Source organism: Vicugna pacos, chromosome 7 (genome assembly GCF_048564905.1).
Source record: "Vicugna pacos chromosome 7, VicPac4, whole genome shotgun sequence".
In the NCBI taxonomy this organism is placed as follows: domain Eukaryota; kingdom Metazoa; phylum Chordata; class Mammalia; order Artiodactyla; family Camelidae; genus Vicugna; species Vicugna pacos.
This window is the reverse complement of record NC_132993.1, coordinates 42,084,663-42,103,318: the sequence shown is the minus strand read 5'-3', so window position 1 is coordinate 42,103,318 and position 18,656 is coordinate 42,084,663. Positions and strand designations below refer to the sequence as shown.

The 18,656-nt window shown below is 43.4% G+C and overlaps 1 protein-coding gene across 6 annotated transcripts in view; it reads left to right on the top strand.

Moving 5' to 3' along the window:
* CREB5 (cAMP responsive element binding protein 5) overlaps positions 1-18,656 on the top strand; it is a 379,577-nt gene that overhangs the window by 258,607 nt on the left and 102,314 nt on the right. The window lies entirely within an intron of this gene.

Sequence of the window (18,656 nt, the reverse complement as noted above, 5' to 3'; positions counted from 1 at the left end):
CAGCTGTGTATTATTTTCCACTAGGATTCTCTCTCTCTCTCTTAAATGGCTCAGAATGGTTGTATCTTTTCATAAAAGATCGAAATGAAGTGACAGTGGGAGTTGGGGGGTGACTTTTTGAGTGTAACTGGTGAATTGCAAATACCTGGAAAACTCTTTGGTGTGTGGTGCTAACTATGAAGAGTTGTGCTATCACATTTATTATTAAGAATATACTGTTGGTTTTTAAAGTTAATAGATGACGACCCTCAAAAGTAACTACAGTCTTTCCCCTATTATTTCAGCTCACGTTGGCAGCCGTTAATTTTAACTTTCTTTTCTTTCACGGGACAGCTGAATCTGGGGCTAACCTTAAAACTTGTATGTCCTTGAATTATTTTCAAGATGATATTCTGCGGTCATGGGAGAGATGATGAAAATTTCTGGACTGATTTGGCTAGAAAGAACTAGTTAATATTCTTGAGTAAGGAATTAACATGAAATAAACAGGGAGAGGGACAAACGATGGCGTTCTTAATGCTCTAAGGATCCAGTGTACCCAGAGAGAGAGACTTTCATGTTTTGAAAATTATTACCACATTTCTGTGCATTTCATAAAATATGTTTAGTGCTGTGATGCTCTGTCTGGGCTGAATGCTTTCTGAAACCACCCAGCATTATTAGATAGCTCTCGGCAGAAGCCCTCCACAAGTGGAGAGCCAGCCCTGTGAGAGGGTAACCCCTGACTCTTGGCTCCTCCAAACTTCTCTGGCTCAGTCTTGACCGTCATACATATTGAGTCATGGGACGTGCACCTGCAAGGTGTTTGTGTTTATTTATTAATGCATGTTCTGGATATAATTAATCACGACTTTTCATGGATCTTCTCCCCTCCTTTTTGGGGCAGAGATGGAATGAGGAAGGAAGGGGGAGATAATTTTTGGAAGAAACAGCATGATGTGGAGGAGGTCAGGAAGACTGAGTGCTAATCCTGTCGCCCTTGAGCAAGTGCCTTAAAGCATCTGGGCTTCATTTCAGAATGAGGGAGCAGACAAGGTGGGCAACAAGCCCCTCCGCCCCGTGTGGAACCAATCTAAGGTGATCTCTGAAGTCCCTTCCAGCTCAAGAGTTCTGTGTCTGTGCCCGTGTTCTGTAAAAGTTTTGCTAAAAGATATTTGGCATAGCTTTTTAGAGGAAAGTACATTTGAATTCAACTTGAATTAGTGCCTTGAAAGAAATGAATGGGGGAGGGTGAAGGGGAGCATGTCTTTCTCCACTTTGAAGGTTGGTTCTTGTTTTTTGCTTTTTGGCACGAACATTCCTCTTGTGAAATTCTTAGTTTCCACATGCATCCTGAAAGGAGTCCTCAATGAGAGATAATTACCTAGGTGAGTCTGTCAAAAAGAGTGGCAGAATAACAAGTGGGAGCCTACCAATACAGTAAGCTCTGTAAAAGATCTCACAAGTCCCTCAGATGCATAAAATGCTGCTAAAAAGGCAGGGGGCATTTATGTTTCATTCACCCATATTTATATTCAGAATAGTATTTTTAGCGAATTTATCTCCCCTCCAAAGATTGCAAAACTCCTTGATACGTTTCTGTAATTTTGACATAAACTCAAGTTTTTAGATGAAATTGAAGTTTATTTAAAATCTTCAAAGAACTTGAAAGGCAAAACTATATGTGCTTGTTAGAAAGATAATTTTACCAAACAATATCCCTATTCTTCAGCCAAATTCCAGTGTAGCAGCCTTATTGTAAAGTCTGTATTTATGGACCCTGCTTAGCTGTGCACAGGGAAGGATCACAACGATGCCTATTTGGCGGGGAGGGGGCAGGGATTACCGCGAGCTGAAACGAAATCGCTGGTGAAGGTTATTAGTCATTGTGCAGAGTTTGAGGAGTGCCAAGTGTGTGCTTGAGACTCTTCAGGAATAAAGAGGGACTGATTTCTTTTTTTAGAGCATTACAATTTATGTTGACTTGGCTCTGAGGTGTTCACCCATAATCAGAAACATCCCGAAATGACTGACAGGCCAGGCAAGGAGCGTGAGCCCAGCCATGATCCTAGGTCAGACTTATGTTACGTCACTTCCTCCCCAAGGTAACCCAGGGGGTAAGGATCATTAGCTCCATTGTTGGGTGTTGGTTTTATTTGGTTTGGAGCTTTTGTTTTGATTATTGTTGTTTTCTAATTGAAATTTTTACTGAGGTACTTGTAGGCTTACATGCATTTGTAAGAAACAGTACGCAGATCCCTCGTACCCTTTACCCAATTCCCCTCACTGGTGACGTCTGACAGAGCTGTAGTAACCGTCACAACCAGGATACTGATATGGCTGCAATCCACTGCTCTTATTCAGCGTTTCCTAGATTTACCTGTACTCATTTGTGCATGTGTGTCTCTGGGTTGGCTTTATTATCAATGTGAAAACTGAGGGTCAGATTTGCCATAGTTCACATAAACTCTGACCCCTTGAGTCCAGTCCACACAAGGTCTAGTTTGCTGTCACCAACAAACTTTCCTTCCCCCTCAGGACCATCAGGGGCCTGATGGCTGTACTTGTCAGTGGGCAATCTTAGTGACATTGTCCCTGTTTTACAGTCCCTTGGGGCACGGCTTGAGTGGCAGCTTTGTCCTCCATAGGCGTCCCTGAAGCTATGCCTCATTTATTAGCAGGTGAAGGGGGAAGCAGGGCTTTGATGGCACAACAGAAAAGGCACAAATCTAATCCCCCTGTTTGCCAGGCACAGAGCAGAGGGATGCCTACTGTCCCTGCCTAAGTAACCATAAGTCAGTGCTGAACTCATCATTCTCCATCTTGGCCAGCACTTTCCCCCCGGTGACAGATCTGTGGCATGCGGAAAGGGGACAACACCAGGAAGGCAGGCAGCTATTGGTCAGAGAAGTAGTATAGGGGCCCCTGAGAAGAGCACAGCCTTTGGGGTCAAATGGCCTGAGTTCAAGTCACTCTTCCACTTACTACTTGTGTGACTTTGGAAAGCCACTTAACCTCACTGTGCCATCATTTCTATCTTCTTTGTAAAACGAGGGTAACCATACCTACCATGTGGAGTTGTGAGGGTGGAGACCTGTGTTAAGGCCCCTGGCATACAGTGAGGTCACTGGAATCAAGTCTCAGCAGCTGCTGTTGTGAGGATGGCAGGAAAGGGTCCTCCCAGCCGAAGTCTCTGTGCAGGTGACCGACTGCAGTCTCTACCTGGACATCCTGCTCCCAGCATCACTCAAGTTTCTTCCTTTTCCAGCCTCTCTTTCTTACACCTTTTTATTCAGAAAATCAAGCAGGTCTGAGATCAAGTCAGGCACTAGAAACAGAAGTAAAAGTACTGTTCTGACTAAAGTAAGGTGAGAACTAGTGCTGATAAAATCTGCCAAATTTCTAGCAACCTGAGTGGAGGGAGAGATGAGAACAATGCAAGTTGGAAAAAAAAGTTGCTCACGTCCCCATTCATGCTCAGCTGTGCCTTTGTGAATGGGAAAATGGAATGAAATGGAGATGAGTGAATTCAGTCGTGAGAGCTGGATTCCATTCCAGGCTTGACTAAGAGAATTTCTACCTGCTGTAGCATATGTGTGTAATGCACGTCTTTAGTTGGGTGCTTTTCAGCTGGCTACTTCCTCTCACATATCTTTTCTGGTGGTAAAAATAGTGTTTTGGAGAGAAGATAAGGGGCTCCCCAGTGTAGCAAGGGTTACAATGGTGAAGTTGGTGGGACTAGTCAATGGCACGGGGGCCCAAGACATATCAAAGGTTCCATTCTCCCATCCCCAAGTCGCTGCTGGAAACGGGCCCCAGGGTGTCTCAGCTGCGTGTTGTCTGGGATTTTACTCAGTACGTGTTGGTCAGGAGGGCCAGGTCAACAGTCAGGAGCAGCAATTAGGGTGGACTTGAGATTGAGCACTGTTGTGGGCCTGACAGAAAGTAGGCTGGGCAAATCTGGAAAGGCATTTCAAAAAAATAGAAGCAGTGGATTGAACACTTTCTGCTCTCTTTTGGTTTGGTTTTCACTGCCCTCTGACCTTCGAAGGGGACTCCTTTTGCATTGGATTTCGGAGAGATGTGTGGGAGCACACGAGCCAGTGGTCATGTCGCAGGGATGTGGGGAATAGCCCAGAGGTGGAAGGAAAGTGGCGGCGTTGATGAAGGGGACCCGGCCAGTAAAAATTCTGTGGTCCAAATCTAAGTTTGTGATTTTAAACAGACATTGCTCGTCTGATTAAATTGTGTGCTAAGGGCTTGATGCTTTCAGAGGTGTGTAGTTCATGAACTGGGGTTGCAACCACAGCAGTTCCTGGACTGCTTACATCCTTGAAAACTGAAATCGACTTGACTTAGCACTCCAAAGTCCATGACACAGTACACATACACTTTATAACAAGTCCATACATCTCTTTTTCCTGTGCCTACCCTGGCAGGAGAGCTTATTTAATGATTGATGAAGCAACACTGCACCCAAGAAGAATTAATCAATAGTTCGCAATCATTATGGAGACTGCAATGGTGGTTATACAATAGCCAAGACCCATCTAGCTATCAGTATAGTCTTCCTTTCCTCCACAAGATACCAAAAATTGAATTCTACCTTATGATTTTTTTTCCTTGCTGTCTTAATGACTGAAATAGAACTGGATGTGTCCAAAACAGCAAAGCCTGGAAAAAAAAAAACAATAATAAGGCTTCAAAGGAATGCCAAGGTATCTATTAATGCATAGGCTCAATCACTCATCTTAATGGGAGATGGAAAACGGGGCCAAGAGGCTGTGTTGTATAAGCTGGAATACCTAACGTGAATTACTGTGTTTTAGGAGCCTGTGAACTTTTAAAACCAAAGATCTCTAAAGAATTGAAGTCATGTGGAGCTGGATACGTGTGCTGACATGGCAGAGAGGCCAGCGGGGCCTCCTGGAGCCGTGTGGGCCTGGCTAACCCCCCTGGCTCTGCCCCTCTGCCCTCAGTGGCGCCTGTATCACTGCTAAGGAAGGGCTGCAAATGGGCTCCTTGCAGGGGTGGAGCCTGTTTAATCAAAGTCAGTACGGCCCCACGTGATTGTGCCCTGGACATCGCCCTGGAGTCAGACAGATCTGTGTTCAAATTCTGGTTTTGTCACTTGCAACTGTGTGATTCTTTTGACGATCTGTGGAAAGTTTCTGAGCCTTAATTACTTCATCAATGAAATGGAGTCCACGAGATGATGGCTGTAATGCACTTAGCATAGTAAATATTCAATAAATGTTAGTTATTTAATAATGGAACCAGTGGGCTTTTTTGAAAGTCTGAATAATGGTATATTTGGGGCATCAGTAGTGTAGAGGGAAACACAGTCATTTAGCAGTTCCTTCCCAGAAAGCTGAAGTGAGTCACGGAATGCCAAGGAGACTGTGGGCAGGAGGAGAGGCAAAGAGAGAAGCACCACGTTGGCTCTGTTCTATATGACCATCTCTTTGGCCAGAAAATGAGGTTTAAGATTTCACTGTAAAGCAGTTCATTTCAGAGCCAGGAAGAGCTGTGTCTTTTTTTTTCCCCCAAGCCTTTTCATTAAGTAGTAGATTTCTTTTTTAGATGGCATAAAGCAATTTTTCTTTTGCATCTGCCTCTTCTCGACCTTCTTATTTATCATAGTACTGCAGTCAGCTCAGCAACACTCTGCAATAAAGGGCTGATCCCCTCTAATTCCTCTGGAATTAATTATAATAACAGCAATTATGATAAACCCATTTAGTGTAAATGTACATGTAAATTACTCTCGAGTTGCATTTTCACCTTTAGTTTTGCTCTCACCAGCATCCACCCTAATATGGGTTACAAAGTGGCTTCTCTCTAGCCAAATTATTCTTAATTCAGACCTTGCCTTAGCTAAGAATGAGGCAGACTTTTGCCATTTCCTTCCGCCGAGGGCGAAGAGGAAGCTCCAGTGTACAGGTCACAAGGGATGGCATTTGCTCTGGCTGTACTCTCAGCATCCAGAACCTCCTTAGCAGTAGAATAATAATCCTGTCATTCTAAATGCATTGATGAGGCAGGAACTTTCGAGATCCTTCAACCCAACCCGTTCATCTAACTGATTCAGAAACTGAGGCCACCCAAAATCATGCCAAATTATTTGACATCATAAAAGTATTTGGTGGCAGTGCCAGGACCTGGCTCTAGTGCAATGAGGAGCATGTTTCTGCCCTGGGTCTTGGCTTCCTTGGAGCCAGGAACTGCATCTTCTTGTTCAGGCTTATGCTTCCTATCCTCCTTTGAGGAGCCTCTTTCTGGCTCCTGGGGATGGTGCTGTAGGGAGAGTACAAAGACAGTCTCAGAGGTGCAGGGCGTAGAGGAGCCATCGGCAGGCTTGGAGAAGCTGGGAGTCATTCAGGCTGTGCAATGACTCCACCCTCTGGTCTGGAGGGAGGGGTGGGGAGGCAGTCTGGATAGTTTGCTTTCTGCCTCCAGCCATAAGCTCCCTGGTGTCTAGTTAGTGGGTGGGGCATACTGTCCCTAGTCCATCTGGGAGATGGGGTAAATGTCCAGGAGTCAGGCTCTCTCTGCTTCCCACCACGCTCTCCCTCCCTCTCCCTGCACCAGCCCTCGCTGTACTGAGTGCATGTGTGATGAGGACAGAGCTTGGAAGCTGCCCCAGAACGAGCACCCACCCACCTGCAGGATGTGACCTCTGGGCTCTGAAACCCGCTGCTGCTTCCTCCCCCTCCCTCCCCACCTAGGGAACAGTTTTAGACCACAATTCCCAACCCAACCCGTCTTTGCACTTTAATCCCAGAGAGACTTGGGCACTTTGTGACCACAGAAACTTGTCACTTCATTACGATTCTGACAAAGAGAGAGAGAGAGAGCAAAGGGTAATTCATAGTTGTTTTAATGACTTTGCATCCTTTCCCATGGAGGCAGCTTTCAGCTGTTAGACACAGAGGATGCCGGTGCTGACATCTAGCAGTGCGACAGGGGCAGCATTTTTCATAATGCTTGATCACTATTCTTCACAGACAGTTAACCCAATTAATCTCCCCCTAGTAATTATCCAGGTGCTGCACTATTCTGTTTCCCTCAAGTTTCCAAAGCTCCGTGGTGTGGAGATGAACTATTGTACCCCCCGACCTTGGAAAGATGTTTCTAACTAATTACTGATTGTTAAGTGCTTGGAAAATGCACTTTGGAGAAATGCTGGTATGATGTGTCTGGATCTTGCACTGTGCAGCTGCACTGAATGCAAGTCGGAAATCATTCTCGCAGTTTGTAAATCATCTGAAGATGAATATGACCCCTTCTTTTCTTCACCAGGTATCTGTCCCCCCCACCCCTCCCCCACCGCACTTTTGTTCTTTGTTCATTTCTCCCAATCTGTATTCAGTCGGTTTGGTGAGAAAGGCTGGTGAGTCTTAGGATTTCTTCCATGAAGTGAGAAGGGTCATCCTGCCAGGTCTTCCAGCCACGTGGTCTTTAATGAGGCAAATCGAAAACTGCCATTGGTTGAACTGCCAGTCAAGGAAACATGGTTTCTGTATGGTAGAGGGGTTTTGAAACTCTTCAGATATGAACAACAGTAAGAAACATACTTTATAGCGCAACCCAGTATACTCACATGTATACGTTTACATACGTGTGTGGAGGTGTGTGTGTGGAGAGTTTGATGAGACAGTACTTAAGCTTTACTGCGTATAACTTCTTGGATATCATATTCTACAAAAGACTAGTCACAACAGATTAAACTGATTTCACCAGTTTCTCACTAATTGACCCACTGATGAGCTGCGGCCAGAGTTCAGAAAGCTCTGGCACAGCAGAAGGGTCAGTGGAATGCTGGGCAAGGTTCGGGAGACCGGGGTTGTGCTGCCAGCTCTGTGCCAGCTCCAGGATGCCGTCCCCAGACCTCAGTGTCCTCATATAAAATTAAGGTATTTGTTTTCAAACTGAATTTACCCTCAGAGTACTTAAAAAAAAATCTTCAAGCCCAGTATGGAAAAGAGAGCCTCTGATGGGCCCCCAGCTCCTCCTTTAACCATGTCCCCACCTCCACCCAGAAGTCCTTGGAACACAATCTGACTCGAAATTCCGTAAGTCCCTTCTTGTTCTGGCATCGATTGATCATTTTATTTCCTAGGTAATAGATTTATCTAATGGAACACCTCAAGGTTTACTTCCATTGATTCTGAGCTAGGAGTTTGCAATCGGTGATCTCCAGAATCAATGGGAACTTTTGCTGCAGGACTGCAGTGCTTTCCTAGTTCAGCTTTATGGCTTGTTTTTAGGCCTCAGCAGAAAGGCCTTCTTCAGGGAAAGAAGTTTAAAAGGCCGCTGGAGGTGTGTGAGCAGGCAGACATGTGAGGACGTTTATTTATGTCATTGTGTCTATTTTCCTGCCTCCTAAATTCAGCAGGTTCTTGATTTTTTAACACAGCTCAAATCATTTGGCTTACAGCTGGTAAAATACAATTTTCTGGTTCTCAGAAAGAAAGGCTTCTCAGACTTATAAAAAGAGAAGCTCATAAGACTTCTTGAACATCAAATAGCTCTTACAAAACACCATTTTGATGAGTTAAGTGTAAATGAATCAGAAACATACGGATTAAATTTCCCTTGAAAGACACATGGGTTTAAGAATTAAGGGGGGGAAAGTGCTTGGCAAGATGGATTTCAGGTTTTTGCCAAACCTCAAAATGTTTGAAAAATGGTTTGAGACATTTTAACTGAACGCAAAATGCCGCGGAGTTCACCCATCCCAGACATAATAGCGAGTCTTTTTGACAACAACTTTTTGACAAGAAAAGAGGCTTGTGAGGCTCAGCCATTTCCCCAGCTCTCCTTCAGTACTGTCCCGCAACCCATCCCCCCTACAAGCCCACATTTGTAGGGCTAGGTGAACTGTCTGATTGACAAACCAAAGTTTCAAGTCAGGCAATTACCAGAAAATAACCCCACAACTCAAAGATTCTTGGATTTTCCCCCCATACTACCCAAAGTCAATTATACCATTTTCTAAGTGGAATAATACAGTCTTGGGATATGCAGTATTTGATATTTTATTCACTGGTGTCTAGAGCAGTGCGCGGTTATTCTAGTCATTTGTCTGACATTATAGTGCCAGCTTTTTTGGAGACAGAGGGGAAAAAAAGTCCCCTAAAAGCAAACAGATTGGAGGGAAATATCCATTGGTTTATTAAAACAGCCGCAGTGTGGAAATGCTATATATTATAGCGGCAGGGCATGGGTTGAGGTTTTCAAGTTGCTGGGAATGGTCCTGGAAACTTGAATTCTGTTACAGCTTCTTTATTTAGTCAGCTCTATGAGACCTTCTCCACATGGCAGAATTTTTGCTGGCTTGAGGAAACTTAGGAGCAACAGATAACGGACCCAGGGACTGATTATCTTACAAGATTTGTGCATCTTAGGTATTCAGTGCCCTCCCCTCTTTTTTACTAGCTATTCCTGACAGAAGCCGGCTGACACTATGCCACTCTCGTTTCTCACACCCGAGAGCACAGAAGGAGTGGGTTTTGCACAAGCTGCGCAGAATGAGTCAGGGAGGGAGCCTGGATGAGGAGGCTTGGGGGCGGGCCATTTGCTCTATGAAGCAACCTTGTCTTCTGCCCTTGTTTCATTTTCATGTTTAAGCCAGGATGACCAAGGTTTGCTTGCCCGCTTCCTTCCTTCCTTTCTTTTCCTTTGAAAGAAAGGGTGCATTCAGTGACTGCCAATATCGATTTAGAAACGAGGGGACAACAGTGTACTTTTCAAAAGGTTTCAAGTCAATGTAGACCACACACACAAAAAAACTATGCTGTCTTTAAATCTATATGTTTTAACTCTATGCTGGAAGTAATGGGAAATCTATTTATTGTCTTGTTAGTACAGCATCTGACACAGCGTTTTGAGGTTGGACCTTCCTCTCCAGGAACTCAATTTAATTTGTTGCAAAAGGAGAACCCAAAAGGGATAGTAAAAGTCTCAAGAAACGCAAAAAAATATTTTCAGTACCCCCAGTGAAAATACTACATAGCAGTGATTATTAAAATACACCCCCCCAATCTAATGCCTATTTATATTTATTGAGCTCAAAGAAAAAAAATACATGAAAACTAGGAATACTGGAGAGAAGAGTCAGTGATACAAGCTTCCTGTCTTGGAAAACTTCAGAATCAGAAAAAGTAGGGTCAAATTCTGGCTCCATTTTTACCTTTTCCAAAGCAGTTTAGTATAGAACAACAGGGCCAAGAGGGGCTCCTTTGATCCTGAAAAGTGCTGAGCCCTTGCCCAAATCTCTCTCTCCCCTTGTTATCCTATTGCCCTCTAATTCAAAAAGGATCAAATTCATGCAGGATCTCTCAAATAGTTCTCTTTGTTTGTAACTCAGCCATCTACCTGAAAATATTAGATAATCAGTTTAAAAATTATAAATATACATAGTCATCTTCATCCCCAATTGGTCATCTACAGGGGATCAGGCTGGATGGACGCACATCAGATAGCATGTATTTCTAGATGGTGATTGTTGTCACCCAGGAGATTGTTTTCATCTCAGGTTAAACTACGAGCAACAGTAATTATTTAATCTCTTCTTGACCTGTGTCGATGTACTTCAACAGCCTGTTTGCACAGACGGTTAACTTGGCTTAGAGCTCCTGCCACAAATACCCCCGTCCCTCTCACACACACACACATATGTACATGAACACACACGTATGTGTGTGCACATGGGACGGGGCTAACTTCTCATCTTTTGTGGAGCAATTCATGTGTCTCCTCTCCTAGGAGCCCTCCCTTGGAACCCCCAGGATATCAGATATCAGTTGCGGGGTGTTGGGGGGGTGCGGTTCTCCCCTTACACCCTGCACTGACTTCCATGTCTTGTCTGTTTCCCTTACCAAGTGATGGATTTCTTAAGGGTAGGGATTGTCTTTTATTCACTCTGGGCTCCCAGCACAGTTCCTGAAACGTAGCAGGGGCTGAGTAAATGTTTAAAAAAAAAAACTTGAAAAATAATTTTAGTTGTGTTTCTGTTGGATTGTATTTTTACTGAAGCCACAGAAAGTAGGTGGGACTGAAGCCGCCCGCCTCCATTCTCCGCCCCCCCCCCGCCCCCTGCAGGCCCTCTTGGGGTTCTTGGCCCTGGTAGGAAATTCGAGCAGTAAAATGTAGTGGAGCTTTGCTCAGATGATGAGCTCCCGGGAGGATTTCAACTTTCTCCCCTAACCTATGTTTATCTTCGTGGTCTTATTTATATCTATTTCCTTTCAATAAAAATAGAAGCTCAGAAAAAGTGAATTTACCACACGAGGCATGAGACTTTTGACTCGTGCCTGCGTTCGCAGAGATAGTTAAGACACTGCCCTGCGTGTGGCGATCCAGCTAGATGCTCCTTTTCTGAGTCATCCGACTTCTGAGTTTTCACTTTTTTTAAGAGTATAATTAAGACAGGTTCCCAGGGACTAAAACAAAAAGCGAGTAAAGCAGGCAGTCTATATGTTGAGACCCATATAAGGAGATGTGTGGGCACCTGCCCACACCAAGAGAAGCATTAAGCGCTATTCAAAACCTACTGAAATGTCAACACACTTTTGAAAAGGGTCCATTAGGGATGCAAATGTGTGGTTCCCTGATGATGATAAGCACTGGAAAGAAAACAGTGAAACCCATTAGGAGGTTTTGAGAACTGGGGTTTGAAGAGTGAAGAAGGCAACTCCGGTTTCTGTGGAGGGCTGGGCTTAGTTCCTTTCCTGAACCCTTCTCTGCATTCTGAGCCAACAATTCTCACGATTTAAATGGTCCTAAAAGTTCCTCCATTTTTGGATAAAGCCAATTAACTCATCTGTAAATAGGCCAACTTTGAAATTCCGTCCATGTCAGATAAAACACTGACAGATTCGTTCTCTGGATTACAAACTGTAACTTGTTTGTGTAAAGGATCTGACATTAGAAGTTCACATCGGGCTTCTGGTGTGTTTTGGTTTGTTCTTGCAGGGATTTTTCTTATAAAAGGTTAATCATAATTTAAAAGCTGTAATTCTAACTACATAGCCTTCTACAAATCAACTCACAGTGGGGATGTATTTCTATTTGATAACCATTAGGGCTTTTCTGTAAAAGTAACTGATTCATCTAATCAGAAGGACACCTTTAATTCTAGCTGTCTTGAGTTGTTCACACATGACGTCAAATGATATTCATAGTAATGGATAAATTAAATTGGGGCATAATTTTTGTGTAATCACTCTCAATGTAAAAAAAAAAAGTAATTGATTTTTCCATCTTCCTTGATCTGGAAGGAATTGTATCAATTTCCAGGACGTCATAAAACAAAATATTTAAAGTATGTTTCAAATAATAAAAAAAAGAAATACTTAACTTAATAAAGATGTGGAATTCATTTATGAAGAAAAACACTGGCTGTGGACCAACAGGCCAGAGAGTTTGCCAGAAGTCTGCAAGTAGACAGTCATTCTTGTATGTCCACTCTCTCCCGTCACCCCTGCTCCCACTCCATATTAAGAAAATGAATTCTCTCAGCCACACTGGACTTTGAAATCACTGATTTTGTTTACTTTGTTTTTGAGTAAAAAACCAGAAGATCTTTTTTCAGTCTTCTGCCTTAAAAGGAAAGTAATCCAAGGCACTTATAACTATAGTTCTTCAGGCCCTATTTTAACTAAAGAAGTTTGCTTGGCATATATATTTGATGCTTGGGAACCTTACATAAAAGTTACGGGTTTTGACCCTTCTGGAGAACTTCGGCAATTGAAACCATTGGCAAAAAAGGGAAAACACGTAACTATCATTAAGAACAGTTGGATGCTTCAGCATTAACTTAAAGCGAAAACTTTTAAGCCCTGGAAGGAACGTTTCCAGTTGGTATTTTTATTTTTGTGCTTTTCAAAAGTAATAGCCTCAGGCTTCAGAAAGGTAGAAAGATCTATTCCAACAGCACGTAGGTGAATACCCTGGTACTTACTTACATTGGCTCAATCTTCTTAACTTCCAGAAATCTTTCCAGCTCTATTATGATATTCTCTTTTCTCCTTCTTTATCCAAATGGAGTGAAATATTCCAGAAAGTAAGCACAGATTTTCCCAACGGTTAAAAGGAATCAGGATAACTTTACTTCTGGGATTCAAAAGATACATAGCTCCTGCCATCAGGGAGATAGGAGTCTAATGGGAAAGACTGACACTAAGTAGATAATCACACCTATAAAAATATTCCTAGAAATAGCATGAAGGAAAAGCACATGGAGCTATGCAACCCTCTAAATTAGAGGCACCTCTAATTTGGAGGTCAGAGAAAATTTTAAGAAAGTGACATTTAAACTGAGCCCTAAAGAGTAAATAAGAGCTGGTCAACAAAAGAGCAGATGGCTAAGCATTCCAGGCAAAGGCAGTAGGATGTGTTAAGGTCCTGGGGTAGGAAAGAGCTTGGCATGTTCTAGGAAATAAAAGAAAGCCAGGATGGGTGAAACATATCAAGTCAGGTTGGAAAGTAGTACTACAGACAGCAAAGAGGTAGGACACTTCAAGGATGATTTTATTAAATCCTAAATACTGAGCAAAACCATGGAAGAATGGTGAGTAGGGAAACGTCATGATTAGATCATTCTGGCTGCAATGCAGAGGTTCGCTTGGAGAGGAGCAAAACTGGAGGTAGAAACTGTCGGAAGAACCAAGTGAGAGAAGATGGTGTTTTGGACTAGGATCTTTCTTGGTAGTGGGGATGGAGCCAAGTGGATGGATTCCAGGTCTATTTTGAGGGTGGAGTGAATAGAACTTGGTGAATGATTGGAAGTAGAGGATGAAGGATGTGGAAGTTAATGCCTGATTCTACTAATTCACTCCTACCAAATAAATTAAGGAAATACAAAACACTTTCTAGAGAAAAGGTTCTGAAAAGGAGGCACTGTATTAGTTAGGGTTTTTCAGAAAAAAAGAACAAATAGGCAATAAACTATGAAGATATGTATGACTTACTATAAAAAGTTAACTCACACCAGCTATGGAGACTGAGAAGTCCCATGCCTTTCTATCCGCTAACTGGAGTCCTAGGAAAGCTGGTGGTACATGTTTCAGTCCAAGTCCAAAACCCCGAGAACCAGGAACATTGATGGTGTAAGGAGAAGGCTGATGCCCCAGCTCAAACAGTCAGGCAGTGAGACAGGGGGAGAGAGAGATGGAAATATTCAACCTTCCTCCTCCTTTTTGTTCTTTTTAGGCTCTCAGCAGGCTGAATGATGCCCTAATGCCCACTTCCCACTTACACTGCGCAGGGCATTCGGACTTACTCAGTTCACCAATTCAAATGCTAATCTCTTCCAGAAACACCTTCACACACACACACATACACACACACACACACACACACACACACACACCCAGAAATAATGTTTAACCAGGTATTTGCACATCCCATGGCTCAGCCAAGTTGACACATCCCAGGCACCACAGACAGGATCATCCACAGGGCCCAGCATAGGTGACTGGGGGATGTTATCCTAGCTCTTTTATAGGTAGAGTCAGGTAGCATTTACTCCTCAGTAGTGAAAAGGTGTTTTTTCCTGGCAAGATACAGACTTGGAGGATTTTTCTGTCATTCTCAGAATACCCTGTTTAATACCAGCCCCAAATGCCCTGATGGCACCACAGTGGAAAAACAGAACTGCTTATCTGGGGACCTGCCCTAGCTCTCCCAAAGAATATTGTTCTGTTTAGTAACAAGGGACTAACTCTAGTGCACGGAAGAGTGAAACCTTTATTTCGTGCTAATGAAAAGGATCATTTTTCATGTGTGAGAAGACACCACCCCACTGGCCTACCCCTCAGGGCTTGTGGTTCCCGCCCCACTTGGCTAAATGTTACCTGCCCCGGAGCAGCTTTGGGGCCTACCTCTTGTAAAAGGAAAGAGGATGCCCAAGAGAGGCCAGTAATGAACTACCCATTGGTCCCTAGCTTTGAGGAAAGCCCACTCACAACTTACGTGCCGCTTCCCTGAACCGCACAGTTCCAGGCCTCTTCATTAGTTCGGGTTACCCGGTCCTGATCATATCTAGTGACATACTTTTAGAGTCAAAAATGTCCGTGAAGATTGTTGGCTCAGCCACTGTATTTTATACATGAAGACACGGACACTCAGGGGTCTTGAGGACACAGCCCAAGATCACCAGGCAAACCAGTGGCTGAGAAATTGACACGCTTACTGGAATATTCAGATTCAAAGTAGCACCATGGAGGGCTCTGTTACTTTGCCGTATCTTTCTGTGATCTTCAGATTGACACACTCTGTTCTGGTGAGCGACTGATTTTCCGGAGCCTGAGAAGAAACCAAGCTGTCGTCACAGATCAGTGAAGGGATTTCTTGGGGGAAAAGTGAACTCCTAAGAGTGAGCACAGTGTGGCACGTGTCCTTTAAATGCACTGTCAGTCACTTTCTATTTCTATTTCTAGTAGAGACTTACTGTCGATAGCTAAAATTGACATTTACTGTGACCATAACCCTACCACAAATTAAAATCAGACCCCACGTTCCTCTGGGGAAGATGTTTATTAAGCTGTAGGAAGACATCTGACATGATACCAAATTACATTTAAACTTGAAACCCCAAATACCACATTTGTTTGGGAGGAGAAATAGGACTGTCTGGGGAATAACATGGGAAACTGAGCAAGTCACTCTCTTTGGCAAAATGCAAGGCCACCAGGGAAGGGAAAAGTGCCTGAGAAGAGATGCTTTATACAGAAACCCCTGTGTGGCTTTTAACTAATCATTTAAACCTAAACAAAATTTCCTCCGGAATGAACTTAAAGGAAAAATAAGCCCTTTAAAACTTCATGCCTTTAAAGAACAGACACAGATGTTCCAATTGTTTCTATAAATACACTGGGAAGGGGGTTGAAAGAAATATCACAATAAAACAAGTCTATCAAAATGCAAACTGCGTTCCATTCCAGGGTTTGACCCGACTGATACAGACGAAATTGTGTTTGGGACCAAAAGTCTCTTTATCCCTTTTGCCTTTTAGCATGTAGATGTCTGATGTCTGTGGGTCTTTGTGTGTAGGGGTGTGTTTATGCACGTAGTATGGTCACAGTCTCAGTCTCTGAGCCTAATGATAGAGCCAACTTGGTCCAAAGGGAAGCTGTGCGCAGTGGCTTCTTGGCTTGTGTGTCCAACCCATGAGTAGCTTTGGAAATAGCAAAAGCCTAGTTGCAAAACCCTTTGAGATCCTTGGATGCAAAGTGCAAAGTAAATGCCAAGTATCATTATTATGAACTTTATTGCTACTATTTTATTAAGTGTTTCAGGCTAGTATCATTTTAGCTTCATGATAAGTACTCCTACAAAGTGGAAGAACTTGAAAGGTAGCTCAGGAAAGGTTACACAAGGAAGACACACACATTTCCTAGAAACTCCACCCCTCCCCCAACCCGCCTTGCTCAAGTCAATCATAAGTTGACTGTCCCTTCAAGACAGTGTGTCAAGTCATCATGACCCTTAAAAAAGAGGCTCATCATCGATGTGTCATGGGGGTACTGCTGCCAGGAAGTGAGAGACCATGTACAGTGATGTTACCTCATTAAGTCATTCAACAAACCTCTGCAAGTCTCCTACTGTGTGCTGAGCTCAGTGCCATATAATACTCACCCTGCAGTCTAAGGGAGAGACTGGGACATGCTGTGACAGCAGGTAGCAGCCTAGCCTGGACTGGAGAAATCAGCTGGTTTCTCCAAGAAAATGATGCACCAGGATACCCCAGGGATCCCAGTGATAGAAAAGACATTCAGACCCCTCAGAGAGGCTGGATGTTTCTGAGTCTTTTTCTCAAACCACTTCACCCTGAAATTTAGGAGACTATAGCTTTACTTTGTATTTTAAAATGACACTAGCCGTAATTTTATTTTCTAAAATAGACGAGACATGTCTTGAACAAAATACACATTGATCATCTTTCAAAGGCCGAGCACACACAAAATATTATCCCATGTATGAGTATCAAATCATCCTCACGCCATACCTATGAGGTGTTATGATAGCCCTGTGTTTGCTGATGAGAATACAGAGAAGTTAAATGATCGGTATGGGGCACACACACGTGGTCCATGTCAGGACAAGCAGGCGACTCAAACCTGTGCCTTGTCAGTCACACAGGCTGAATTATTTGATTCACTGGTTCTCGACGGCAGCCAGCATCACCTCTGTCATCTCTGTCAGCCACTCTGACTGGAATAAGTGAAAATAATAGACCTAATTTAGGACTCAGAGAGGTCTGCCAGTTCCTCCTCCTCTTCCCTAGAAACCCTGCCAGACCGGGACGAGTCTATTTTTTAAGGGCCTAATAAGAGGAAATTCCAAAACCTCAGTAAGCCATTTAATTGTTTGACACAATTCGTTTTCGAGAGATATTCTTTCTTCTCACTTAAATCCCATGTGCAGCTATTTTATTACTGTTATGGTTCTGTTTCAGTTGGGTTTGAAAGTAACTGGTCACCCTTCTCTGAATATAGGCATTTGGTAATTTGAAGATCGTCATTATCAGCTCCCAGTCTTCTTGTTCCTCTCACTTTTCCATTTAGATCTCCCCTTCTGGCCTTTGAGTATTTCCCCTGCTTTAGAACCTTCTCCAAGTCCTCCATACCGTCCTCTTCTCCCTCCCGCCGTGATGTACAGTCCTTGCCCGACAAGGATGTCTTTAGGATCTGACACCCTATCCTATGGTTTTTGTTTATCTGATTACAAACATGGTTTAGAATTTGCAGCTGTCTGTCAGGGGGTCACCCAGTGAAGAGTTTGCTAAGCCTTGAGGCAGCGTGTCTCTTTCCTTGTCTGTGTTTCTCTAAAGAAGAAGTTACCCTTCAGCATTTCACTTACTTGGTCATTAAGAACAGGACTCAAGAAATTGGGCTTTGAGCAGCCTAAGGTTGCAGAGTCTGTGCATGTCATCTCAGCTGCTCAAAGCCATTCCTGCATCACTGACACATCCCCTCCCCTGACAGTATTTCTGTGGAGCTAATAATTTCTATCACCTCCTCCTAAAGAGCTGAAATAATCCTGGCAAGTGGCTAGGTGGAGCATGTCATAAATTTGGTTTCCCAGGAGAGGTATTTGAAAACTGCCTAAGAGACCCTGCCTCGTGATCCAGGAAGAGGTTAGATAAAGACATTAGTGAGGGTGACCTAGTGGGGAGCCCTGCAACATGCAAGGATGAGTAAAGACTGCCCAGATGATCTTTTCAAGAGCCCTTCCATTTTCTCTGGCAGAAGTGTTTTGCAGTTGGAGCTTCCATCATTCATCGGCCAAACTAAGCTGTCCACTTGGAACATAGGTATTGGGAGATTGTACCAGCGTAGATTCCACCACAAATTACTCATTAAGATATGGTAACTGACAAGCTGAGAGTCCAAGAGAATTCAAAACCGAATTGCTGACTTAGAGTTGGGGGCAGGGGGTGCCTCTAAGTTCAGGGAGCTCTCTGCCTCTGCAGAACATCCAGGCAAGTGTGTTAGTGAATGTTTTCATGAATTATTCATTTTTGGTGAGTGAATGCAAGCAGCAGTCACATGTAAATGACAAGCTCATAATCAGAGGGCTACTTATTTCTCCTTAGGAAGTAAGGAGGAAGTGTATTAACAACTCACAAACAGGGAGACATTTTACTTAGAGATATGTTTCTATGAAGA